Genomic DNA, 27,852 nt, shown 5'->3' with positions numbered 1-27,852 from the left:
CCAGCAGCGATGATTCTATGCAGACTGTACCTTCCTATGTTTTTATAGGCCCACCTTAGAAGCAAATGTTTGATATAAATCAGCTATGGTTTAATTTAGAATAAAAGAGTTTTTCATTTTTCTGGTATGCTCTAACTTCTTAGAATATACCCAGTACTTGACTTCTAATTAGTTTTATATCTTACTAAGTGTTTTGCTGCTGCCCACAAATAAGAAGGAGGCCACACATCTGCTGGTGGACAACAGAACTCTCAAGATCCACTCATTCTGCTTATCAAAGAAAATATGCAAGTACTAGTACAGGAATAAGGCATAAAATGATGCCTAAAACAAGCTCGTGTGTGTGTGTGTGTGTGTGTGTGTGTGTGTGTGTGTTTAAAGAATACCTGCCTGTAGAATAAATAAAAGGAGAAAACTGAAAAAAGTAAATAAATGAACTCTTTAACAGCTATTAATTCTTCTGACCAAACAAAAATTGGGTAGTGTTCTAATGGCTTCAGGATTGTTTTATCCAGAATAAGTTAGATATTAAGGTATATGTTAAGGTTGTAAGAAAATGCTTAGGATATAAACAAAATCAGATTAATGAAGAGGCTGCTGTTACAAATTCTTAAACTGACTGTATTATTCAGGGGAAAGAGGGCGGGGGGTGCTGAGAGATTATGAAGTATTGGCTCATACAGTTATGGAGGCTGAGAAGTCCCATGATCTGCCATCTGCCATCTGCAAACCCAGGAAAGCCAGTGGCATAGTTCTGGTTTTAGTACAAAGTCCTGAGAATCAGGGGAGCCAATGATGTAAATCCCAGTCAAGGGGCAGCAGATCGATGTCACAGCTGAAGCAGACAGCGATGGGGGCAAATTCATCCACCTTCTGTCCTATGCAGACCTTCAACAGACTGGATGATGTCCGCCACAGTGGGGAGGGAAAACTATACCAAATCCACCAACTCAGATGCTAACCTCACTGGGGAATACTCACAGACACGCCCACCAAGTTAACCTGGGCATCCCTGGGCCCCGTCAAATTGACACAAAGAATTAACTATCACATTGACTACAAGCTATATATTTTAGGTACCCAAAATACTAAAACTTTTCTATGAAGAACCATGAATAGAAAGGAATCCCCTTTTCCTCTCTCTCTTCAAGGTCCCTGATAATCATGGGGAAACAAAGTCATCCAGACTGATATTCAGTGCAAGGAATGGATGCCCCACCAGCAAAGAGGAGGCATCAACAGTCAGAGCCCTGCTTGCTCCTCCTGCCACAGTCAGGAGGCCTGAAGGTCTTCTCCAGTGTGCGGGCCCACCCAGTTCCTGAGGCCACACCTACCAGGGCATAAGAGCTACATATCCAGATGTGGGAAAGCTACACACATAGGGTGGAATCAGTCTTATTGCCCTAAGCCAAGTGTACAGAATGCCCCAGTGGTTCCCCTACAAGCTGGTGTACCTCTCTTGTGATTCCTCAAAGTTCATATGAAAAGCTGAGCTAGAGTGTGGTTCTTCTTTAAGTAGGAAGAAGCCTATACTTGAACATGACTCTTCACCCCTAGAAGCTCAAGCACCCACCTTCAGCAAGAAAACGTTTATTTACATCTGGTGGTCTGCAAACCAGCTGTTCCCTCTGTCTCTCCATGGCAGTCCCCATGGCTCAGGTCTCTAAGATAGGGACAGACGGACCCTGGATGATTTTACCAGTGATGTATCTGTCTTTTACTTGGCAAATTTTATTTTATTTTATTTTTCAATTTCAGTTTACATTCCATATTATTTTGCATTAGTTTCAGGTGTACCGCATAGTGGTTAGATAATCATATAGTTTACAAAGTGCCCTCCCCCAACGTTTCTAGTACCCACCTGCCCCATACACGGTTGTAACAATATTATTGCCTATACTCCCTATGCTGTACATTACATCCCCTTGACTATTCTGTAACTACCAACTTGTACTTCTTCCTCCCTTCACCTTTTCACCCAGCCCCCCAACCCTCCTCTACTCGGGCCATCACCAGTCTGTTCTCTGCATTTATGAGTCTGTACTTTACAAAGTTTTATAGTGGACAACTAGCCATTCTTAACCACAGTCCTATTTATGCTTTCTCCACTAAAAGCTGAAGTTCACAAAAGATTGAGTCAATTTTTTATTCAACTATAAATTAAAGATACTCCTGAAGAAGGTTTAAAGTTAAGCGATTAGACAATTAGCCAACTAATAGTATTAAATCTTACTTATATTTACACATTTCTGAATCCTTCAACAGTTCAATGTGTTGCAATCTACAATACTCTATTAACCCCTTCCAACACTGTAAGAGTTATCACAAATACTATTATATGCCTCACAAAATCTCTCATTCAGTGTATCCATCTACACAATAGGAGCAAATGAAAAAAATAAATATAATGTGATTTAAGTCCCTAAGAAATAAAGTATTATATACTCTGGAACTGAATTATTTTACTTTTAGAATTCAGAATAATATAATAAAAGCTCAGTATGTTCAAAACAACTACTAAACAGGTCTAGTGTCGGAACCCTAAAAGTAATGTGAACAATACCATGCAGTGGAGCATTCTGAGTTGCTGCAGAGCCCGGGTTCCTTATGAAGTCCAACTGGGTTTCTAAAAGCCCCCAACTGCCAAAATGTCCAAAGGCTGGATGCTGCTGTTTCCACAGTGTCTTAGTTCTTCTGCCAAAGCTCTGTTCTTGTTTATTTTTTCTAGGTGGTATTTTAAATGCTTCTAAGTAGGACAATTGTGACAGTAGTTATATCATTACTGCTTTGTTAGTGTCACCAAACAAAGGACAGGAGGGATGAGCCATTGCCAAGGTTGGTAGGATTGCTATTACGACCCTTGATTCACGTTACAGCAATGGTTCCTAAAGCATTTTTCATTTGTAGTCACAATATTGTGCAATTCTGTTATGAACCTTTTTTTAAAAAGTATTGAAACTGTATTATTTCGGCAATGTTTTAGTGTGAAAGAGCCAAAGTTCTACATCTGGCCCTATCATTGATTAAATTTTCCTTTGCTGTGAACTTGAGGTAGTTTTAGTGTAAATAGCTCTAATATCGGTGGCCAAAGTAAAACTTTCAATTTCAGTAAACTCTTATCCTTTAAACAGATATGGAATAGGCTTTTATTGGTGTAACTTGAGCTAACATGATGAAAGGTGGTTAAAAAGAGATCATTTCACTTTAGCTATCTGAAATTGAGGTTGAGGCATTTGCCTATTTTATTCTGGGTTATATTTTTTGTTGAAGAACTATAAAACTGTTATGTTTTATCAATTAAAAAGCCCCACAGAACACAATTAGAACTGCTACAGACATATATCTTCTGTTCAAAATATGAGAGGAATCTAAATTAATAATTATTCCCATTCCACCTTCTTCATGGAATAGAGTAATTATTTGGGGAGATAATAATAGCAATACCTGGTCATTTATCTGATGGCTTCTAGGTCTATATTAGATTTTCTAAAAACAAATGATTAAACTAAAATGAGCTATGCAGATACATTTTGCCTTAATCTCTTGACTCCTTTGCTAAAAAGTTTTTTCTCTCATTAAACCAATGTCATCAGTGGTTTTAATCTGATCTCTATTAATATTCTTGATTGCAGAAATTTCAAATTACTAGCATTTTCTCTGAAATAAACATTTAATCATCTGATTTTAACTTGGGACTAAGTCCATTCCTCATAATAAGTTTGTCCACTCACCCACACTAAGTTCCATCTAAAATCAGAATAGGAAGAAGAAGAATTTGGGAGCCCCCTCCATAATGTAAGAGCAGATGATGAAAATGTATGAGCCTACTCAACAAAGTCATCACAGCCAAGGCATGAGACAAGAATGTAACAAGTATACACAGGCCAAGAGTAGATAATTTATCCAAAAGATGTCCCCCACCACCTCCCCCTTACCTTCCAACGTGAAGCAAGAATTCATTTTTCACATCTCCATATCAGATCCAACCCGGGAGATACAGAACACTAGACTGATTTTACCCTTACCTTTGATCATGTATTAGTAAAGTAATATTCATTAAAATGCTTTTGTGAAAGAAGACAGATTACAAAGCTTTTTAGTGTTCCCAATTTCTAATGGCAGAACATCAACAGTGAAATCTTTCCAACTGCATTTAGAGACAGGGCAAAATTCTTTTTTCCCCCAGCTTTATTTTGGGGTATGACTGACAAATGGGGTGAAATTCTTAAATGTACTTTTGAGTAGTTATAGGAAGAAGGCAGGATATTGGGTCAGGGGATTTTGAAATCAGGAGTTCACTAGCCAAAATCATGCAAATTGAAGGCTAGCTATAATATGCACTATTTGGGGTAGATTTTTAGAAGGTATATACAAGAGTGAGTGTGAGTTGCAACAGGCCTAAGGCATCCAGGGATAGGCAGGAAATACTTTGAATAATGGGTATAACAAGGGGGAAAATCTCTAAGGTTGCACTGATGGATTAAAAGGATACACAGTACTGAATGTTAAAACTTAGCAACTGTTTTCAAGATAAAAATAGTTCTGGGGAATGGATGATGGTGATGGTTGTACAACAATGTGAAAGTTAATGCCACTGAACTGTACACTTACAAGTGGTTAAAGCAGACTGTTTTCCATAGAGCAGCTGTACCATTTTTCATTCCCACCAGCAGTACATGAGGGTTCCATTCCAAACTTTTCATGTTATGTATATTTTACCACAATTTTTTCCAAAAGAGGAGCAGAACATTTGAGAACCAATTAAAGATCAAGAACTAGGTAACTAACAAATATCACAATACTAAGTGGTAATAAGTTCTTTAATGAGAACTCAAAAGAACTCTTGTATCTTGCAAATCACTAAAAAACACTTCACAAACCCACACAGACCCGTGAAACAACTTTCTTTCAAAGAATCTCAGTGCATTTTCTTATTTTTATGAAATTAATGGGGGTAGTGAGATGAGAAGTAAGGTGATAGGCTATGTGGCAGTTGCCAGAGTAACAGGAAGTACAACTCTGCCCAGTCACTGTACTGGGTAAATGCAGCTCAACCCAAGTTCAGAAATAAAGAAAGCCAAAAGCATCATTACTCTTGGAATATAACAGCAGGTAAAATATTCCATCAGACCAGAACCTGCATAATAGGTAGCAGCTTTGCAACTTTTAAAAAGTAAATGTACACAGACAACAGTCTGATGATTACCAGAGGGTAAGAAAAGGTGGGAGGAGGTAAAAGAGAGTCAAGGGGACAAATGGTGACAGAAGGAAACCTGAGTTGAGGTGGTGAACACACAATACAATATACACATGATGTATTATAGAACTGTACATCTGAAACCTATGTAATTTTATTAATCAATGTCACCCCAATAAATGCAATTAAAAAAATAAATGCAGCCCTAGCTGGTTTGGCTCAGTGGATAGAGCGTCGGCCTGCAGACTGAAGGGTCCCAAGTTTGATTCCAGTCAAGGGCAAATGCCCAAGGTTGCAGGCTCAATCCCCAGTAGGGGGCATGCAAGAGGTAGCCGATCAATGAAATCTCTCTCATCATTGATGTTTCTATCTCTCTCTCCCTCTCCCTTCCTCTCTGAAATCAATAAATACACACACACACACACACACACACACACACACACACATACACACACATTAAAATAAATGTAGCCTGGGGTTGCAGAGTGTTTAGAATGAGTCCTCCCCGCCCCAAGGCCCCATCTCCAAGCACTGCCTTACTGCCCTGGGACATGAGAAGTGACCGCTGGAACTGACAAGCCCAGAAACACCACGGCTTCCCTAGCTAAACCTATGGGCTCAACAGAAAACCTTCTGTCCCTGAGTGGAATGTGCAGCCCAGGCAGAGAACAGCACTCCTGACCTGTCCTCCTCCATGATCACTTTGCAGCTACGATGCCTGGTATTTGTAGATTATCTGACACTTATTCAGCAACCTCATCTCCCAAATATGACCGGCCGGGTCAGAGTGACGGTGCTGAGGCAGAGCACCACTGAGCAGCCGCCAAGCCCACGGCGCGCTGTGAGAGCAGAGGCGAAGCATTCGCTGCCTGACGTTTCCTCCTCTGTCCTCTGGACCAGCATGTCCCTGACTCCACTATCATATTCCCCTCGTGCAGAAAAATGTAGAGAACCATGGCAAAGGAGGTCCCAGGGGGAAAAGTGGGAGACGATTTATTAAATTTCAGGCTGAAGCCACGCAGATCCCAGACACCCTGTGTGCAGCAGGCGCCTCTCCCATGCACCGAGCTTGCAAGGTAACCAAGCATCCCCAACACAAAAACGAGAATGATATGAAGTTCAACAAGGAAGCCTGCAAAGAAAAACCCAATAGGAACCTGAGGAGCCCCCTCTTGCGCTGTCAGACCACACAATGCATAACTGCATCCGTCTCCTCCCTGGGCCTGGCCTGGCCTCTGCCATCCTCCCAGGTCTCCCTCTCCCACACTCCTTACATTTCCGAAATGATTTTCCAAGCTAAATGAACTTCACATCTCATGCTCCACTGCAAACACGCTTCACCTTTTTGGAGGTCAAAACCTTACTAAGAATCCCATTAAATCCCTGGCTTTCCCTGCAGACACAGGCACAGTTTCAAGGAATTCACATATGTCCTGGGTCTCCTGGGGGTTAAAAACCCTGTCCCAGTGGCTGCCTCCTTCCTTTTCCTTTCTGCATTGATTCTGAGAAACCCTTGGCAGCCTACCTCTATTTGTAAGAATTATGTAACTACAACAAAGTTCAAGAATCCATAAGGACGCCTTTTGAAGGGCTGGCCCATCCACCCCACTGATAGCAAGATTCTAAGACAGTGATGACGAACCTATGACACGCGTGTCAGAGGTGACACGCGAACTCATTTTTTTGGTTGATTTTTCTTTGTTAAATGGCATTTAAATATATAAAATAAATATCAAAAATATAAATCTTTGTTTTACTATGGTTGCAAATATCAAAAAATTTCTATATGTGACACGGCACCAGAGTTAAGTTAGGGTTTTTCAAAATGCTGACACGCCCAGCTCAAAAGGCTCACCATCTCTGTTCTAAGAGGAGGGCGTCTCAGATAGACTCAAGAGGTCCAGCCAGTCTGACACAGAGCAGCCCTGAAGGGCAGCCCCCACTCCCAGATGATGATTCCTGCTCTCAGTGACTGCCCTCGCACAGGGACCAATGTGACTTTGTGGGGACCGCTGAGACTCAGTCTGTTACAACTGGCATCGGTTGCCATAGGCAAGTCATCGCAAGAACCTGACCTTGGTAAGCACATTTTACACTTGAGTGCTGTTCATCCGGGTGACACCACGCGGGGAGCGGGGAGGCAGGAAGACAGACAGAGACGCTGCCAGAGCCTGCTGCCAGGCACTGCCCCCACCCACAGGCTGCAGGAGCTGCCTCGCCCACACAGAGGGACTGAGCCCACAAAGCCAAATTTTTGAGCTGCTGCTGAGAATCCCATAAAAAGCAGTGCTATTTCTAACCTCCCGCACCATGGAAAAATACACACTCCACCAAGCAACCCAAAATCTCTGAAAGGCTTATTTTTATACTCTTCCCCACGCCCCCCACCCCTACTTCCCCCACAAAAATTTTAGGTGGAAAATTTGCTAGCTTTTTTGCAGTTTGACACTACTGTGCTAGGCCTCCACTGATGTGGCTACCAGCATGTTTGATTTTAAAGCGAAAAATAAAAAGGAGTTTTTCTAATACAACTCTGAGTGTCTACTTAATAAGAAAACAATATAGTCCTATAACAGGAGGACAGAATCCAACAAACAGGCCAAGAAAACTTCCCCAGTACCCAGCCACAGACAGAAATGACAGCGGCCACAAGTTCCTCTTCCCGGCCTGTGAAAGTGGTGTTCTACCTGCTGCCATTCCCGGTGCACTGCTGTGTCCCTAATTCAAACATGGCACAGAGCATCCCTGACGCCCTTGCTGACTTGCAACTTTTCACAGTGCACTCTTAACCTTGGAGTTGAAGAATGAGGGAAAGCAGTGAGATGGAGCTCAGATCCGAGTCCCCGATGCTGCGTAGACATGGGCCGGCTGGAGGGAGGGTAAATGAGGCCTGGAGAACCCTTCTCGTTGGCTCTAAGAAGCCAAGGGGGACCCTAAAACTAGTCTCCCTAGGATCCACCCCACCCACTGGTAACCTTGGCATTACTTCCCTGATGACAACCTGGAAGGTGAGAGGCACCGGCTCCTCACAAGGATGGGACGTCTCAGTCCAGCCTCTGAATGCTCTCAACCTCACTGTAAGGCACAGTCTAAATCAGCCGTGGGCAAACTACAGCCCGCGGGCCGGATCCGGCCCGTTTGAAATGAATAAAACTAAAAAAAAAAAAGACCGTACCCTTTTATGTAATGATGTTTACTTTGAATTTATATTAGTTCACACAAACACTCCATCCATGCTTTTGTTCCGGCCCTCCGGTCCAGTTTAAGAACCCATTGTGGCCCTCGAGTCAAAAAGTTTGCCCACCCCTGGTCTAAATCCTCCTTCAAGGCTGGGAACCCCCAGCAGAATTCGGTCATTTATACCACAGCTCGGAATGTGTCTGTTTGACCTCATTTTCATGGTTTAATCTATTTAATTGTACACTACCAAGGACACATCCAGAGAAAATAAGCATTACTTTATGTGCTGCTGTAGACATCAGGGACTTACACTCAAAGGTGGCACTTCTCCCAGCACCACTGATCCTCTTTGACTTACCTTAAAAGTTTAAATTTAATGCAAATACAGGAAATCCAGGTCAGGGGTGCATTATATCTATATCTAAGGTTATTTTTTATTCTTTTTTTTTAATTGATTTCAGGGAGGAAGGGAGAGGGAGAGAGAGATAGAAACATCAATGATGACAGAGAATCATTGATCGGCTGCCTCCTGCCTGTCCCCCACTGGGAATCAAGCCTACAACCTGGGCATGTGCCCAGACCAGGAATCAAACCGTGACCTCCTAGTTCATAGGTTGACACTCAACCACTGAGCCATGCCGGCTGGGCCTAAGGTTATTTTTTAATTGCTGGAGCATCTAAGTAAGTGTACATTTACTTTTTAAAAGTTGCATCCCACAGGAACCACAGGTCTCAGGCACTTCAGGTCCCTTAAGGACCTTGGGGGAAAACAAAAGAGAGGTGGATTTTCCCCACCTAACCCTTTCTTGTCTGTGCTGGGAGCCAACCAGTTCTCAGTCTGAGGTTTCATTCTCTCATGAATAGGACAAGAAATCGTGCAAAAGCTTGAATAATGATTTCTTCACCTACATTCAGCAGCTCTGTGCTCAACTGAGTCACAGCACCAGCACTCCACCACAACTAACAGAGCGATTATAAATTCCAGGACAGTCAGCTCTAAGAACCTACTTTACACATGCAAAGTTCTTAAAACATCTCAGAATCCCAGTATGAGCTTGAAAATGACCTGAGCCCTGGCCCATGTGCACAGTGGTAGAGCATCAGCCCGCACACCGAAGGGCTCGATTCCTGATCAAGAGCATGCACCTGGGCTGCAGGTTTGCAGGTTTGATCCCGGGCCCTGGTGGGAGGATGTGCAGGAGGCAACCAATCAATGTGCCTCTCTCACTTCTTTCTCTCTCCTCTCCTCTCCTCTCCTCTCCTCTCCTCTCCTCTCCTCTCCTCTCCTCTCTCTCTCTCCTACCTGCTCTCCCTCCTTCCCCCATCCCCTTCTAAAAATCAAGATATCCTCGGGTGAGGATTAATTAAAAAGAAAGAAAGACAATGACCTGAGAAGCACAAAGCGGCGTGCAGTTCTGCAGACACAATCTGCTCTCTAACTGCTGATGTTCAGAGGAGCACTGTACCTTTGTATTTAAAATCCATATACAGTAATGTAGCTAGAAAAAAAAAGTTTTCCATTACCAATTTTGAAAGTTGCTTAAAATAGCTGACAGAGGCAGTAACCCCATATATGGGAGAAATCAGGTACTTATGTAATTTGCAAGAATTATTTCTACTTTTGTTGAAATTTTGTAAATCAAGCTGTACAGTCCTTAGGGGCATAATCCAGTGGTGTATTTAGTTATTCAGTAAAATTCTACTTGAAGACAGTTTTAGTGTTTGGTGGGTAGAGTCAAAGAGGACTATATCTGAGATGATGAAAGAGAAATTAAAGAGCACCCACACTCTCTGGGCCCTGGTAAAAATGAGAGGCCACCTCCACTTAAAGTTGGTGGTGGGTGTGCCAAGTTATGGAAGAAAAAGAGCCCAGCGCATCAACACTCAGCTCACCAACACTCACCAAGCCAGGGAAGATAAGGGATTCTCAAACATCACGGCGTCCTGTCACGTAATCAAGAATCACACGAATGGGAAGTATTTCATCAGTCACTAAGCATCCGTGAGGCGCGCAGCCCGAATGCACCATGAAAGCTTACCACACACCCTGAGAGAGCCCACTGAATGGGCTCCAAGCCTTCCGGTGTCTGGCAGGGAAATCCACTCAGGAAAGAAACACGTGAACTGCACACACGCGGCAACGCCGAGGAACTGCACCCAACACTGACTGAGAGTGTGGTGTGTTACATGCCGCGTGCTCCTCAGCACCTACAGTTTCAGGAAGGTTCCACACTGTGAAAACTCCATTTAAATTCAGGTTTCCATGTGCCTCAATGAGGAAGCACATTAAATCCCTCCTGATTCGCCCATCGCCTCATCTAGTTCCAACAGCAACCACAAATAAAAAGGCTAAATGAGCCTCCAGGAGTGATCTTCATTAATTCATTTCATTTGACAGAAGTTGTATTGAACTCCTCCTGTGTACCAGGAAGTATTTTAGGCCCTAGAAAAAAAGAAATAAGTGTGTGTGTGTTGGGGGGGGGGGGGTCCTTGACCTTACAAAGCTTACATTCTAGTAAGGGATTGAGCATAAACAGTGAGTTACACCTGGCACATTAAAAATTTAGGAAAAAGTTACGCCTTATATTTTAGAGCCTTTCTTACTTTCCTGAAGACTCTCAAGATTTCTCCATTTGAGGCTCCCACAGCCTGGTAATTGGGCAGAACAGGAATCACTGAAATCCCTTAAGAGTTTGAGAAAAACAGAGGCACAAAGCTCTGAAGAGGCACGCCTCAGGTGAAAAGCTGGCGGCGGGCAGGCTGAGGGGGGCAGGATGCGCCTGGCACCCTCCTGACTGTCCCCACTGGGGCTGGCTCCGATGTAGGCTTGGAGTCTGAGGATGTCCAGAGATAACCAAAACACATAGGGGTTATCTAAGCTTCTAGTTCCAGAAACCCCAACGCCCAGCCACTTACACCCCACCCTCCAAAAACATAAAACCAAATGCAGCAAATTAGGAGGTCAACCCCCACCTCATTGTACAGACCATGTGTACTACCGATACAAAGAAAAATCTGCTCACTTGATGTCACAAAGCTGAGAGAAAGGAACTGACATTTATTTAGTGTGTGTTATATGCCAAGTGCTGTATTAAGCAGGGTGGCTCATTTATTTCTCATGGCAACCATAGTATTATTCCATTTATGAAGTAAGAAACCAAGCAAAACAAAAAACTTAGAATGAGAAATAAAGAATCCCTTGTGTCTGGGCATTAAATGCTCAAGCTCAGCAAAATAGTAAAATTATTTTTCTTCAGGTATTTTAGTAAATCTAGAAATATTTAATATATATTCCGGCCCACTGGGAATATGCTTGTGTATTCAACAAAAAGGTCATATTTAATCTGATATCATACAACATTCTTACACCTAGAAGTTGGTGCAACTATCTTGAGAAGAACACCATCTCAATGGTTAGTGCTGGGACAGGTCTGCTTCACAAGCTGGGACAGGTCTGCTTCACAAACATTATCAAAAAGAAGAGTCTGGCCCTGGCCCTTGTGGCTCGGTTGGTTGATCACCGGTTCGATTCCTGGTCAAGGCACATGCAATTCCTGGTCAGGGCACATGCCCGTGTTGAGGGGACGTGCAGGAGGCAGCCAATCGATGGTTTTTCTCTCTCCCTCTCCCTTCCTCTCTTTTTCTCTAAAAATCAATTTAAAATTTTGTTTTAAAAAAGAAGAGTCTTAAGTTCTACTCACCTTTTAAGCTGTATGAAAACTGATGTCAGTTCTTGAAATGGTCTTGTAAGTGGATGATGTTACAAATGTAGAACTTGAACTGCTAAAAGGAAAAATAAAGAATTTCAGTGAACCATTTCTTGGTTTCACTTAGTACATCCCCTTCCCCAAGTTCCAAAAAATATGTGAGGACTGTCACAATTAAAGGCACAAATACAAAAATGAATAAATTAAGAATACAAAAATAAGCATCAAATATTAAAGAAAAGGAGGAGGGAATTTGAATTAAAAATATGGGGTAAGAGATGTGACTGAAGTGGGAACAAAATCTCCCTGTCGTCAGCTCTCCAGCAGCCACAGGGGCACCGAGTTCTCATCTTCCAAGCAAAGGATCCACACTTGTTCCTCTGAACACACAGTCCTTTTCTTCAATGAGGGGCCACAAACAAATAATGGATGATGTCCTAATTGGATTTTGGGGCATTTTTTTTTAATCATAAACATTCTAACCATGGCTGTGAAAAGACCATTCTCTTTCTTAACAATCCAAATTATCTTGCAAACACACCGATCCACCGATCCTTCATGGTAAAGAAAGGCAGGTCCAGCCCCGTACCTTTTTCCACCCATGAAATGCATATTTAATTTTGTGAGAGCAACACCGACCCCTGCTTAGTGAAGACCTAGCTAGGGTGGTAACATCCGTGATTCTATCTACAAGGCTGTCTTTACACCTGCCCTACACTCTGTTAGTAGAACGTCATCCACTTAGTGCTCCAGACTCTGTCCACTTCCAGGTCACACAATCTGTCACCAGCATCCTCATCCCAACTTGATAAGTAGACTCTGTGAGCACTAAGCCATCCAGGTCACATCAGGTGACCACCTCATGCCTTACAAAGCCGTTTCAGGTAAACTCAAGTCAGCTCTGCCTCAGATACCACGAGCACCTCTCAGCCCGCCGCCTGCCAATGAGTAGGATTACACTCCTGTCCAAGGTTGAATAAGCCACCATCTGTCCAGCTTGTGTGCTGCAGTGTACTCTCCAGGAGACTTGTCCCTCAAAGCGTGTTCCTGCCATATGCCACTCCTGAGTGATCAGCCAATGCTAAGACATCCAGATTTTAAAAATGACTACGTCTAGCCAGAGGATACTGTGAGATTCCTGTGGCGGTCCACCCCACCTCACTATTTTTGTGTAACTCCTTCCTATCAATATTGTGAACCTACAGGCATTATTTTCTCCGCCTGTTTTCTAACCACTGAGGGAAGAAAACAATCCACTTCTGATTTGCCAGATAACAGATTTTATTTCTCAACGGGGAGTGCGCTTTCATCAGTCTTCTTGGCATTTAAATCATGATCAGATTTCTTGGGAACACAAGTCAGTGGAACAACCAGAAATGTACTGAGGTGGGCAGAATTCTAAGGTGACCCCCAACAGGTCACACCTTTGTATAATCCCCTCCACCTGAGCGCAGGCAGAATTTGTGACTTGCTTCTAACCAACAGAATATGGCAAAAATAATGCGATGTCACTCCCTTCATCCAGTTATGCTATTTACCACTCCACTTCAGCAGACTAGACAGTGAGACTCACTTTCTGGAGTTAGAGAGGTGAGCTGCCATGCCATGACAGGGCTTGTGAGGGAGCCACATAGCAAGGATCTGAGAGCAAGCCCCCAGCTGACAGCCTGCAAGAAAACAGGGACATCAATCCCACACCTACAAGGAAATGGCGTCTGCTAGCAACTTGAATGAGCTTATAAGTGGACTCTTCCCCATTCACACCTCCAGAGGAGAACAGAGCTGGGCCAGCACCTTGGCTGCAGCCTTCTGAGATCCTGAGCGGAGAACCAACTAAGCCACACCCAGACTCCGGACCCATGGAAACTGTGAGGTAATATAGGGTGTCCCAAAATTCACGCAAGATTTGAATTTTGCGTGAGCATTAACAACAAAAAAATAAAATAAAAGCCCAATTTTACTTGGTTTATTGAATCAGATTCTAATATCTGTTTCCCTTTGATTTCAATCCCTTCAATTTGATAAGCATTACCAAGTACCAATTATGGCCCAGGAGCAGGGACAATGAAGACCAATGAAGACCACGGCTTTGCGTATGTGCCAGCAAAGCCATGGAGGCCATTTACCCGATGTGCTAATTCCATACATAACCCTATACTGTATACTTTATGAATCAATAAAAAATTTACAATTTTTAATTATAAACCTATGTTTTCTATCAAAATTACTTCTTGCGTGAATTTTGGGACACCCTATATATGGGTGTTGGTTTAAGCTATAAGTGTATGGCAATTTGTTATATAGCAAATAATTTAGTAACTTACTAAATATGGGGATATATAACATATATGTGTATTAAATGCATACATAATTGTACATCAGAACAGCCCTCTCTACCGGCCTCATCCATCCATAAATGAAACTTCATTTATCCTACTTGACTATGAGCAACTTATGGGCAAGAACCACATCACCATCTCCCTGGCATCCCCAAGATTTTGCAGAGTATGTGGCACATGGGAGGCCCTTAACATTTTTTTAATTAAGCCAAATTAAAAGAGTTATGATTTGTCAATCTCTAGTTACTACGATAAGGCCAAAGCAACAGAATTCATACAAGTCCTCCGGGCAGAGCTTAGAACCTCAAAATTAATTTCCAAATGGGTGGAAGACACTTAGCCTCATGCTCTATCCCAAATGACGAAAACACAATTTTCCAGTACTGGTTATTTCATTTTACCTGTGAATCTCAGTCAGCACTTAGAAATGTTATTCACTAATGTTTTTGTTTTTGTTTTGGCTTTTTCCAAAAATCCTTGCCACTTCTCTGGCATTCTGCTATCTCACAGCTAAAGGTTAAAAACAAAAAAATTCCCTAAGAAATTTTTCAAAGTAAGAATTTGTGACTCATTCTTAATTTTCCATTCATATCAATAATTCATTCCCAATCAAAATGGAAACAGCTGTACAAGTCAAATTTCTAATTCTAAAACAAACGTTAACCCAACTTCTTGACAACCTATTTCAAAAGTCCTTTAAGATTTTTCTATTTTTAAGCTGATGATTTTTAATTCTTTTAAGCAAGATTTTTTTAAATCTCTGTTTAAAGTTGAATGTATAAATATACTGTTTCTGTTATCCTTAAGAGATAAATTATTGTCTTTTTATTTCAAAGAAGATTGTGACTAACGTTGTGTTTATTTTAGATTTTGAAAGACCTGATTTACTAAAAGGGATATTTTTAAGTATTCAAATCAGTTAAATTACTTAAGAGAGTTCAAAATAAACACTTCATTCATAACAGAAACATATCATGCTCTCCTGAAACCTATATTCAGGATCTTATTATATATTCCTACTCGCACATAAATCACTCAGTAAACCTGAACGTCATCTCCAAGGTTTATCCATCCCCTGGTGCTCAGTCTCTCAGGCAGCAGTTCTCAAACTCAAGCCAAGAAAAACTTAAAAACACCAGTCCCATGACATACGAGGCAGAGAATTTTAATAAACTCGCCTCTTCTTCCCAGCATAATTTTAACTCTCTTGAGCCCATCTCTATGTGTGAAAATAGCCAATGGCCCACAGCAGGGAACTGGAGGGTCACTGAGATGCCTCCCCGTGCAGAGAAAGAAACAGGCCCAGAAGATGGACCCTACCCAGTTCCCTTGACCCTCAGTTCTAGTAAGTGCCTGCCTTTTCCATAATCTCACAAAACACAGGTCTTCACAAAGTCCAGTGCTGCAAGGAAAAGAAGGCTGAGTGTTAATGCTATGCCCCCACAAATGAAAGCAAGCCTTCAGAAGAACTGTTCCCTTGAGAGAAGGGCACTGAAGGGAATTAATAAGCACAGGCGCTCACAGAGGTGCTGGCGGAGGTCCTCTCACACCCTTGGCGCGAAGCATTTGAGGAATCTACACATGGCTCTCCAAAGTGATAAAGCGTGGTCCTGTGGGCGATCTCACTAACCCCAAGCCGTCTCCTCAAGGCCACGTTCCTGACACGCTTCCAGCAGTTCACACGGCACTGCAGGTTCAGTGGCTGCAGTTTGGGAACCAGGGACTGGTGAGAGGCAGAGCAAGAAGAGGCGGAGTGCAGGTATTCCTGAAAAGTAACATGCGACAAGGACCTGCCTCCACCCAGAAGGGGCTATATGAATGGCCGGTCCTGGGAAATCACAAAGGAAGTGAGGCACATTTGTTCTCAATCTTCAGAACGTCCTCGCTTCCTCTTTAAGGTGAAGGAAGACACGTGTTCCGCACAAAGGTTATGAGAGAGACCTGATCGCATGCTTCCTTCCTTTCTCTGACACAGGGCTGGCTCCCGCTGGGGATGGGGTCCCGTGAAGTGCAGCCATTGAAAACACCATGACCTCTAGAGGGAGACAAGAGGAGAGAACCACTTGGCGGACATTTATAAACTGGGACAGGGAAAAGCACAAACGGAGGAAATGTACTTAACGCTACAGAAAGAGATCAAGGAAAACAGAACACACAGCTCTCCTTCCAGAACCATGTTTTGCTTTACAACATTTTTCAGCAATGTTGTGGTGTTCCTTAACAATGGGCCCACACGCAGGAACAAACATGCATGGATTTTTGTGTCAGATACATTTTCTTTTCTTTTTGGCTTCTTTTCTTTTTGTTAATCCTCACCCAAGGATATTTTTCCATTGATTTTTAGAGAGTGGAAGGGAGGAGGACAGAGAGAGAAACGCTGATGTCAGAGAGACACATCGATTGGTTGCCTCCCACACGCGCCAGGAATCAAGCCTGCAACCAAGGTACGTGCCCTTGACCAGAATCAAACCTGGAACCCTTCAGTCCTCGGGCTGATGCGCTATCCGCTGAGCCAAACCGGCCCCGTCAGGTTTGGCTAGGACTGTCAGGTACATTTTCAAGACACAAAATGCATGTGTGCATTCATTCAACCCATAAATGCCACAGTTTTCGTTTTGATACTTTCTCTCATGGAGCTGACTTGTTTCAGAGTAAACTAATGCCAAGAAATGCTGACCACAGGTGTGTCTCTGTGGCCCAAGGATCGGCTTCCTCACGAGCTGAGACTGGCCTGAGGGGCCCACAGGAAGCACTGCCAGCAGCCTCCCTGCAGAGCCCAGCATGAGATGCAAACCACTGGCACCAGGCGGCCACACGCAGGGTCTGGCCATCGGGCCTCGACCAAGGGCTTGACAAGTTGTCTCTTAACAAAGCATCAGAAACCATTTCTTGGTGCCTTTCAAACACTGAGGGATGCATGCAAAGAGGGTGACTTTGAGCAACTCCCAGCAGGCACTAAGCCGGAGGGAAGGAAGGAGAAGGACCACAAAGCCAGATGTTGTCTATCGGCTGTCTGGCTTACTTCCCAAAATAGAAAGGAAGGACCTCTTCAAAGCAGATGCATTCTGTTTCCTGGTAGAAATAAAGCGTTGCGACAGCCACACCCACAAATCATCTCTTCTGGAGCACAGAGAACTGGCCCTGGGGCTTTCCTGGGGTACAGTCGAAGGGATCGGACTCTTCAAAGACCTGGCCCCCAAAAGCTCCTTGGGGGGCACATCTAATGGATGAGGGCAGTCCAGATGGACTCACACACACACATCCTCTTGGCCAGCGCAGGACAGAAACAGCCACCGAGGTCTGAGCTGACAAGACAGCAGGGCAGGGCGGCCAACAGACTTTCAGAGAGAAGTCCCCATGCCAGGGCCCTTCATGCCCGGCCTCGCCCTTCAAACAAGAAACTCTTTCAGTCAGAGCAAAAACAGTCCACCTGCCTAAAGCTAAACAACAGACAGGTTTCCTATCTTCCTTGCTGGTTTGCATTGAGTTCTTCATGCTGCAAAGTACGGCAGTTCCATCTCCCAAGCTTAATAAAGGCCAGAACCATCTATGAGGAAACTAGGACAAGGCCACCCTCAGACAACACTGTGCTGCAACCAGCACCACAGCCAAGGTGCGGCCCGGGCACAAGGGCACGCATGCGCACAAACACACATGCTCAGGGGCATGACAAACCTTAAGATGGGAGAAGCAGATGTTTCATAGCATAAGACGGAAGGGTGGGGGCTTGAGGGAGAAGGAGGAGAGATAGTTTTTAACAAAGTTGGAAAGAGCACGTTAAGGAAATAACAAAAAAGGGGATGATTTATTTTAAGTGATATTCAAGTCCAACAGTGACCAGTCTCCTAGTTACTTCCAAACTCAAGGGAAAAAAGACAAGACTGACACCTCCACAGAAGATCACAAAGTACTTAAAAGGGATGAAAAACTTGACAATTTTTCTAAGACATCAAGATCCTTTTTCGTTCCTTAAGAAGCAATACTGTCTTGTTTCCCAGGCATGATGGAAGGAGTTCTCGGGGTCAAATTATACTCTAAAAAAAGCATACTAGCACACATCCAAATGAAGATGTTACCATATCTGTATGAGCCAAAACGGGAATCAAATACTCAGTCACTGTGACAGGAAGTCCATGCGCACAACTGGGCCATTGAAAGGTAGAGCCACAGACACAGCCTGGCCTGGGTTCAAGTCCAGATCCACCACTTACTGCCTACAAGACCTCAGGCAAATCACATCAACTCTGAACTCAGCAGCTAACAAATGAAGATAAGGGGAGCCACACCAGCCAGGCCACCCTTTTGGTCTTTTCCGTGAACACTCCACAGGCAGAGATGAACATGGACGCTGTGGAACCACACTGGCAGATGAGAGACCTGACCCCCAAAGACTGGCACAGTGGGAGGCCACAGCCAGGACTTTTCAGGAGCCACAGCAGACTCAGTCCCAGGCTGGCAAAGCAGCAATGTTTTTGAAGACCCGTTATGTCTCAAGTTTCCTAGCACATACTATCAGAAAATAAAAAGGACTAAAGTTATTTCTATGAAAACCCAAAATTTAATATGGGAAACAGAGCAAACATCAATAAGTCTGTGCTGTTAGAAAAAAATGTCAAGATTGGTTTTCATAAGCCAAAGAAAAAAATTATCAATATTTTATTGACCTTTATTAATATTTAACATTAAATATAGACCCAACTCTCCATTTCTATAAAAACTTCTAAGAGAGTTGTTTCTATGTGCTGAGTCCCTAGTACTGTGGTGGGTGAATGCTAAATGCCAGGAAGAGACCAGAAAAGTCACCATGTCACGTAAGGTGGAAAGAAGAAACCAAAGTAGGTCAAAATCCACACTCAAACTCATTCAACCATGCAAACCACTGGCAGGTTGTTATGTGTGCCCACTAAGTGCCAGATACGATCCGGGGTTACATCAGCAAGCACAATCAGGGTGGACAGTCCAACAATAAACCTACTCAACAGGTAAATGAAGCAATTTGCTCAGAAGTGGTAAGTGCCGTGTAGAAAGGCAAGAATAGGGCAGGCCAGGGGATAGACAGTGCAGGGTCGAGGGAAGCTGTGTTGGAGAAGGCTCCCTGAGAAGGTGGCATCTGAGCCAAGGCTGGAAGAAGGCAAAGGGATGGACACATGGGTATGTGAGGAACAGCGTTCCAGGGAGAAGTCCAGGAACAGGAAGCAGCGTGGCTGGAATGAGTGAATGAAATGACGTGAGGCAGGCCACAGGGAACCCACGGGCTTTTAGGCAATGGTAAGGACTCGGCTTTTACTCAAGAGAAATGAGGAGCTACTAAGAGAGTCATGCATTCATTCAATAAGGATTTACCGGCCCTAGCTGGTTGGGCTCAGTGGATTGAGCGTCAGCCTGCAGACTGAAGGGTCCCGGGTTCGATTCAGGTCAAGGGCACATGCTAGGGTTGCGGGCTCGATCCCCAGTAGGGGACATGCAGGAGGCAGTCAATCAATGATTCTCATCATTGATGTTTCTCTCTCTCCCCTCTCCCTTCCGCTCTGAAATCAATAAAAATATACTTTAAAAAAAAGATTTCCCAGATGCTAAATATGCCAAGCCAGATGCTAAAGACACAGGAAGAGGAAAGAGGTTGAGAAAAGCCAAAAACTGGACTCTTCAACCTTCAAGAGTAGCTAAGTAATCGAGAAAACATGCCAAGCCTCAGGTGGGAACCCGGAAATGAGCATTCTATGTCTTAAAGGATGCCTCTCCATGCTTTACTTACACATAGATATTGAACGTTTACCACGATTATGCCAAAGATACAGAAGATCCTAAAGTTGGCTAAATCAGCAGTGAAAAATCAAAGCAAGTTTAAAATACCCGGCGGGTGTGGTTCTTGCAGTGGTTCTCAACCTTCCTAATGCTGCGACCCTTTAATACAGTTCCTCATGTTGTGGTGACCCCCAATTTCATTGTTACAAATTGAACATAATTAAAGCATAGTGATTAATCACAAAAACAATACGTAATTATATATGTGTTTTCCGATGATCTTAGTCAACCCCTGTGAAGGGGTCGTTCGACCCCCAAAGGGGTCGCGACCCACAGGTTGAGAACCGCTGGGTTAGAGCTTCATCCTGTACACCAAGAGGGGGCGGATTCAATTCCCAGTCAGGATACATACCCAGATGTGGATGTGATCCCCGTCGGGTCATGTGTGGAGGCAAGCAATCAATGTTTCTCTCTCACCTCTCTCTCTCTCCCCCAGCCCCGTCAAATCAATTTAAAAAATTAAGTTCAAAATCATTTTAGTTTTGACTGTACCTCACTGGATTCTAAATATTTAAATCTATCAATGGCATTATGATAGCTCTATGGTAACAACAATGGTTGAAAAATCATAACACTTTATTTCCCAACATTTCTGAATGGCAGAATGTTTACTATTCATTAATATGTAGGCTACATATTTGTCATTTGGTAAACTGACCCAGTAATAAACATATATGCTTGGTCTTCCTCTTCCATTAAATTACATGAACTATATCTTTTACCACTTTCTCTGTAACTCCCCATAATACTAATCATTTTGTATTTTCAAACATTTTTAATGCAACACATACCCACATACATATATATAAAAGTACATGTATGCATATATCTTTATATACATATATACTGAGTTGTTATATTAAATATCTATATGTACATACACATATCACATGTAAAACATTTTTAAAGCTTCTAAAAACAATCTCAGCCTTCCTATGTGAACTATAACCTATCTTCTCTTCTATTGCAGATCACTTTTAAGTGCTGTTTGTGACCTACTAAGATGACTTCATGGACCACCAAAGAGTTGTTACCTGCAGTTCTGAAACACTGGTCTAGGCACTTAAATAATTAACAACTGCTAATGAATGATTAACTGCATAACATCGGCTGTCTCCCACTTTGTCCACCGATCCTCCCAGCCTGTAGAACAGAGCAAACTCTACTCTACTAGTGAAACCCTAGGGCGTCCTGAAGGACGATCCTTCCCAGCACAGCCCTCAAGCCTCGTGGAGAACCAGAAAGCAGAAAGGAGCCAAGCGTCCTCTGCTGCAGCAAAACAGAACTCACTCGGTCTGCACGACCCATGCATCAACTTTTCAAATAGAGTCCAGGATCCAGTCCTCTGAAGTAACTTAATGAAAACATCCTACTGCTCAAGGATTTTGCCTTTGGCTTTCACGGCTTTGATAAACTTGTAAGTGGTCATTAAAATAGGTCCAGTATAAGCACTGCTTTACACTCTAAGGCAGGACAGATGCAGACTCGGCAGGTCTGCAGTGAGCCCCAAGGTTCTGCATTTCCAACAAGCTCCCAAGGGGGTGACAATGTGGTAGTCCAGTAACAACGCACAAGACAGCCCTCGGTGGTTTATGGATCAAGGTACCCCCTCTCAGACTCCGCTAATAATGTGTGTTCAGATGCAGAGCAGACCCCTCAGCAGAGAGCACCGTGAAGGCAGGTGTTTAGGTGACATCCACAAGCATGTCCACGTGGGCTTCGGCTGATGGCAGCCCAGCAGTGATGGCGATGGAAAGGGCCATCTGGGAAGAGTAGAGGACAGCACCCAAGCGAGGGAGTAAAGAAACTCAGAAAAGAAACTGACTTGGAAAGCAGGACAAGGCCGGGTGCAGAACCTATAAGCCATCAGAGGATGAAGAGAGGACATCTATTTGGAAGTAGCTCCTGTACCACAAACTTGGATACAGTGAGCCATGTTCAGTCAAATGAGCTTATTAGGGCTCCAGCAGGTTGGAAAACATATATTAGTGATGAAACCATCATTTTAAAAAATGTCCATCTATCCTATCTTATTTGAAAGGAACACAGAGGCTCCAGATATTCCCATGTTAATTGAAAATAGATACACACTTATACTACCTCATCAGAGGTCAAGTTCAGAACACAGTGTCTGATTGTAAAGACTGTTATTAACCAATTTCTTATATTCCGTTATGTCACAGTTTTTATTGTGTGTTTTTAATTACCTCACTCACCCCTCTTCATACTTTCTAAGAATAGTGATTTTACGCCATTCTTAGAAAGCATTTCCCGGCATCTCCTACATGAGGTCACCAAAAGATAACTATTGGAGTTGAAATTCTACCCATCTGGAGGCCACTATTGACCAACTAAAGTATGGACATGCCATTCTACATGCTACTGAATTAATAGAGTAAAAATAAAATCCCAGAAAAGGCGAAACCTACACTCGGACAGCCTTCTCTCACTTGAAGTCACGCAGTCTCTCCTCATTCTTATGGGTTTCATTAAACTAAGAAGCACAGAACACACTGTAAACCGATTTGCAAGTTTCCATACTTGCTGCCAAATTTCCACTTCTGAAAAACTAATTTCAATTTTTTTTAAAAAAAGAAAAAGTAAAACTAACCTTCTAGTTCTTCACATGGTCCAATTTATCTAGAATGTAGGATAAAAAGTTGGAAGAAAGAAAATCAATCCTTGGTAAAATAATGCAAATGTTAATTTATTGTTTTTATTTTTTAATTTGCTACATTGTCTCAGAATCATTTCCTCCTCTGAGATCTGGAAAGTTTTTAAAACATGGACACTGCCAAACAATGACCTTGTTGTAAGCCAAAGTTTAGCTATTTTTAAGGAATTTACTACCTTTTAGCTGAAGGAGTTCTCATGAAAATCCTTCCAAACCACTAACTTGGTAAGAATTTTTACAGGTTTACAATATAATACTGCATAGCTTCTAAATGTTTCAGGGTTTTACTTTGTGCATGACTTCAGTCTTTAAGAAGGCAGTGCAATCTAAAATTAATGACCCAGGTCAGAGAAAGGGAAGCGAACAGGGGGAAAGCCATGAAGTGACTTCAGTATAGCAACGCTACAGGGGAAGATCGAGCTATGAGCGCAGTATGCTTCAGCTGCTAAGTACTAGACAGAAGAGTGATTTTGAAAGCATAGCATTTTGCAACCACTGACTTATTAAAATATCTCCCTTCCTTGGTGTCAACAGTAAATTCCGATATGCATATGGAGACCAATAAGCACCATGTTTTCAGATCCTCAGATGAAACTAAGTCCCACTTAGCCAGAATCCAAACAGCAGGGTCATTCAAATAACTGAATTTTTGTGAGAAGGAAAAGAATTATAACCACAAGACCTCAGCATGCAATGGCTGCCTGGAGCAGGATGGAGAGCGGGGAGGAAAGAAGGGTCAAGCCAAGAGAAGAAAGCAAGAAGAAAGGGACCCAACGGGAGAGGAGGGTAAAAGAGGAAACTGAGGCACAGGAAAAAGTATGGACTGAGAGGGAAGGCACAGAGTCAGCACCATCTGCAATCCATCAAGAGATACGAAATATTCTGCCATAAGATCATAAAAACAAAGGAAATCGGTATAACACTGAGGTCTTCGCCCAAGAGGAAAATCTCTCTCCGTACACATCTCGAAAAGTACAGGAATACAAAAAAGCTTAGTGAGAGAATGCACGGGTCTGCACATTACTTAAATCAAAGCTCAGAAAAAAACAGTGACTCACAGGCTGTGTTAGTTCTCATCATAAGGCAAGCTGTTACCATGGGCCCCAGGTAAGCCGCTGGACAATGCTCACGGGTGAGGTACCATGCTAGTCCAAGTGAGGTTCCTGTACCTTGGGCAGGCTTCAGCCTCCCGGGAAGCAATGGACGGGAATGACCAGTGAAGAAGCCGAGCTGCATACTACACCAGCAGTACACGGCATGAGGAGCTGGAGCTGCGTGAAAACAGACAGTTCCTCTCAAGCAGACGTGCTCTGCATGGGTTGTTTGTATTTTTATTTTATTTTATTTTATTTTATTTATTATTTTATTTTACTTTTATTTTACTTTTATTTTTTTATCCTCACCTGAGATATGCTTACTGATTTTAAAGAGAGTGGAAGGGAGAGGGAGAGAGGGAAACATAGGTCGGTTGCCCCCATGCACACCCCAATCATGGATTGAAGCTGCAACCTAGTTTTGCGCCCTGATGGGGAACTGAACTTGGAACCTTTTGGTGTATAGGAAAACGCTCCAACCAACTGAGCCACCTGGCCAGGATTGCATAGGTTTTTTTAGAAAGTGAATTATCATGCATAGGCTATCCTCTTGAAAAAGTTCATAATCCTGACAAAACTGCCCTCATTCCTCTCAAATCCCACCACAACATGTGACAAGAGGAGTTGGTGCTACTGGTTTCAAAATAAATAAGAAAGAACACTCTTATGATAACTGTTAATTCTGCAGGCCTGTGCACACACATGAAACACATACACACACACACACACACACACACACACACACAACTCAGATGACTGGAAGTAAAGTTTTCAAAAGTGTCAAACATTTCTCTGATAACTTAAAAGTGTATGATGCCCTAACCGGTTTGGCTCAATGGATAGAGCGTCGGCCTGCGGACTGAAAGGTCCCAGGTTCGATTCTGGTCAAGGGCATGTACCTTGGTTGTGGGCACATCCCCAGTAGGAGGTGTGTAGGAGGCAGCTGATAGATGTTTCTCTCTCATCGATGTTTCTAACTCTCTATCCCTCTCCCTTCCTCTCTGTAAAAAAATCAATAAAATATATTTTTTTAAAAGATTTTTTAAAAAGTGTATGACTACACAATCTTGTGCAGAAAATGTTTCTAATACATTTAATCACTTGCCCTTTCAAGTGAAAGTACATTTTGCAAATATAGGTATAACTGAAGACTGCTCTGTAATTATAGAAGTCATCTTTATAATTCAGAATTGCAGTCTGAGAATATTTTTACCAACCTCCCCCTTGCCAAAGACGCCCTGTTGAGTATAGCCTAGACCTAGGCAGAACTCAGAAAATGATGTTACAACAGGAAGAGATTTCATGTGAAAGTGGATCTATCATTGGATTAACATAGAAGGTTTTCAATCTCATTGGAAGATAAAAATCACAACTTTTAGTATTGCTCTTACTCAGAATTCTGTTCATTTCAATTCTACACCAAGGCAGCAACTTTCCACCCAGGGACACTGTGATCAAAACTATAGCTCACACCCTGAAAGCAACTCCAAGATGTGGTGTGGGGGACAGGGCTCCAGGGATGTGACCAGGAGTCCGGCCAGAACTTCAGGGCTGGGTTCCCTGTAAACCAGCTTCCTTCCCTCCATGTATAAGCTCTCGCCAGCTGCCATCCCAACATGAAAGCCACTTCAGCAGCTTTTCTTTGATCTAAGACGATCCTTTTGCCAATTAAAAAACAACTCGTTCTCAGCCAGTAGAATTCCAGAACTGGGGAAGGCAGCCATCAGAGACCCTCAGAATTCTTCCACCTCTGGACACAGAACCATCAGACAAGAAAGAAAAGAACAAACAAAACCCCGAGTTTGGTGCCTTCCCCAGTTTGCGGCATGCACTTAGCCATCAGTACTGAATCCAAGGCCCCAGGCTTTGTGCAGGAAGAATAAAGCATATGCCGTGCCCTCAAGGAGTCAGGGGTCTACTCATGGAAATAGAGCTGGTAGCAGAATGATTTAACTATTTATAGCAAAATGGTCTTTTGTGTTGCTGGGTCCAAAAGGGGGGTGGGTAAATGCTGCTCACCACTTGGCCTACAGAGCAACTACAGCAAAAGTGTTTTAATCCTTATTAAAACACATACTCCTGGGCACCATCTCAGCTCCCCTGAGTAAGAATCTCTTGGGGGGCGGCGAAGGGGGGCTCTAGGAATCTGGATTTTAACAAACTACTCAATTCCTAAACACACCAACATTTGAAAAATATTTGAGTTTCGAGGTCTATCTATGTGAGGGAGAAAGGAGGCTTCGTGTTCAGAGGCTGCAGGAGAAGAGCTGGAGGAGATGGAGACAGAGAGGCAGGCTGAGAAGGCTCCATGGCGGATGGAGCTCGGAGCAGCTGAGCGAATGTTCTCCAGGACTAGGAGGGGTGGGGGCACCCCGACCCATGTGACTCCAGCAGACTCTGACTGGGTACCAAGCAAGCACTTGATTCATGAATAGACCACCAATAACAAGGAAGTGGGTGCAGTGTGTGAGTGACAAGTCCTGGGCTATACACTCCATCCTCAAATGACTGCTATGAGCTGTCTTACCTTTCTTGGTGAGTCAGGGTTCAAATGAGATTTAATTGCTCTAGAAAAATAAAGAGATGAGCCATGCCTTGCTCCTAAGTGCCATGGAACAATTCATTCCTGTGACACATTTCAACAAGTGAAGATGAGCCCAGAAACACCTCTGTGAGTGACATCCGTGCTAACGGAGGAGGGTGGCATTCCAGACACAGGTGCTGGGAAGGGGTTGGTCCGTTGGGTGTCACTAGAGAAATTGGGTGAAATGGGGAGCAGTGGAAGAGGGGGCTGGAGACAGCGACCCAAATCAGGCCACTGTGACCCTGTGGCCACACAGGCAAGTGTGGCCTTTACCTTTTGAAGCAAGGCAGTGGCAGGCCAGCTGTGTGGACTAGGTAGCTGGAGGGGTGGTCCTCAGAGGGCAGGGTCCCAGACCAGGGGCATCCGCATCCCCTGGGAACATGTGATGAATGCACATTCTCAGGTTCCGCTACACACCTACCAAATCTGAGGAGCCCTCCAGCTGGTCTGACACACACTGAAGTCTGCCCCTCTGCCCTCAAGCACAGGGAAGAACCTGTGGGGATGGGAGAGAAAAAGCAGGGATCCATGGCAGAGCAATCTGTCCAGAGGCTGTTGGAAAAGTTCGGGCAAGAAACGCTGAGACTCTAAGGCAGTAACTACATGTAGGAATGGGGAAAGTCATGCAAAAAAATACTCAGAAGTAAAATTGCAGGACTTGATGATATGGAGATCGGATGTGCAGAGAGGATGGGGAGGAGCCAGAATAAACCCAGGTTCCTGGCATGGGTACCCAGCTTTAAATCAGGTAAAGAAAAGAGAGCCTTTACATCATCGTACAGATACATTTACCAACGTCTGCCTCCAACTTGAAACACTCGAGTCTGTTTATAAGCCACCTCGGAATTTTCCAGACTCAGGAAGATTGCGTTTCAAATGCTTTTCTAAAACAGCACAGTTGTGAAATACACCCCTGTGCTTTTTGCAGACATTCTTCAACTACATTTTTCTGCAATGCATCTCGGAAAGCTTTATAAACAACAATTAATCCAGATTCAAAGTCTTGGGAGAAGTGAAAGGCTACAGAGAAATTACTTCACACAATCCAAAGCGCAGCCATTTGCAAAGGAAAGTATTATTCAATGCTCAGCGCCCATCACAATTTTGAAAAGAAAGGAAACACAGTACAGGGTCTAATACAAAACACATGTTAAAGGTTTCTCTGCCCAAGAATGTTATTTACCTAAGTTATTGGACTTGGAATATTTATGAAAAAAGTCCATTCTTAATTAGCTCTACTCAGAAAGGATATTGTATAATTGAATGATAACA

At 43.3% G+C, this 27,852-nt stretch overlaps 1 protein-coding gene across 3 annotated transcripts in view; it reads right to left on the bottom strand.

Annotated features, from left to right (window-relative positions):
- Window positions 1–27,852, bottom strand: part of LDLRAD4 (low density lipoprotein receptor class A domain containing 4) — a 319,552-nt gene that overhangs the window by 251,331 nt on the left and 40,369 nt on the right. The window contains exons 1-2 of one of the 3 annotated variants that reach the window (XM_014446774.2): window positions 22,840–22,858; window positions 12,079–12,160 (exon numbers count right to left, since the gene is read on the bottom strand). The gene's annotated coding sequence lies outside the window, so the exon portion shown is untranslated. Of the gene's footprint in view, window positions 1–12,078; window positions 12,161–15,945; window positions 16,193–22,839; window positions 22,859–27,852 lie in introns of those variants that run through there. The other 2 variants (XM_023745705.1, XM_014446773.2) reach the window with 2 other exon arrangements.

This window comes from Myotis lucifugus, unplaced genomic scaffold (assembly GCF_000147115.1).
Source record: "Myotis lucifugus unplaced genomic scaffold, Myoluc2.0 scaffold_572, whole genome shotgun sequence".
In the NCBI taxonomy this organism is placed as follows: Eukaryota; Metazoa; Chordata; class Mammalia; order Chiroptera; family Vespertilionidae; genus Myotis; species Myotis lucifugus.
The sequence above is the reverse complement of the archived record's forward strand: the minus strand, read 5'-3'. Positions and strand labels throughout refer to the sequence as shown.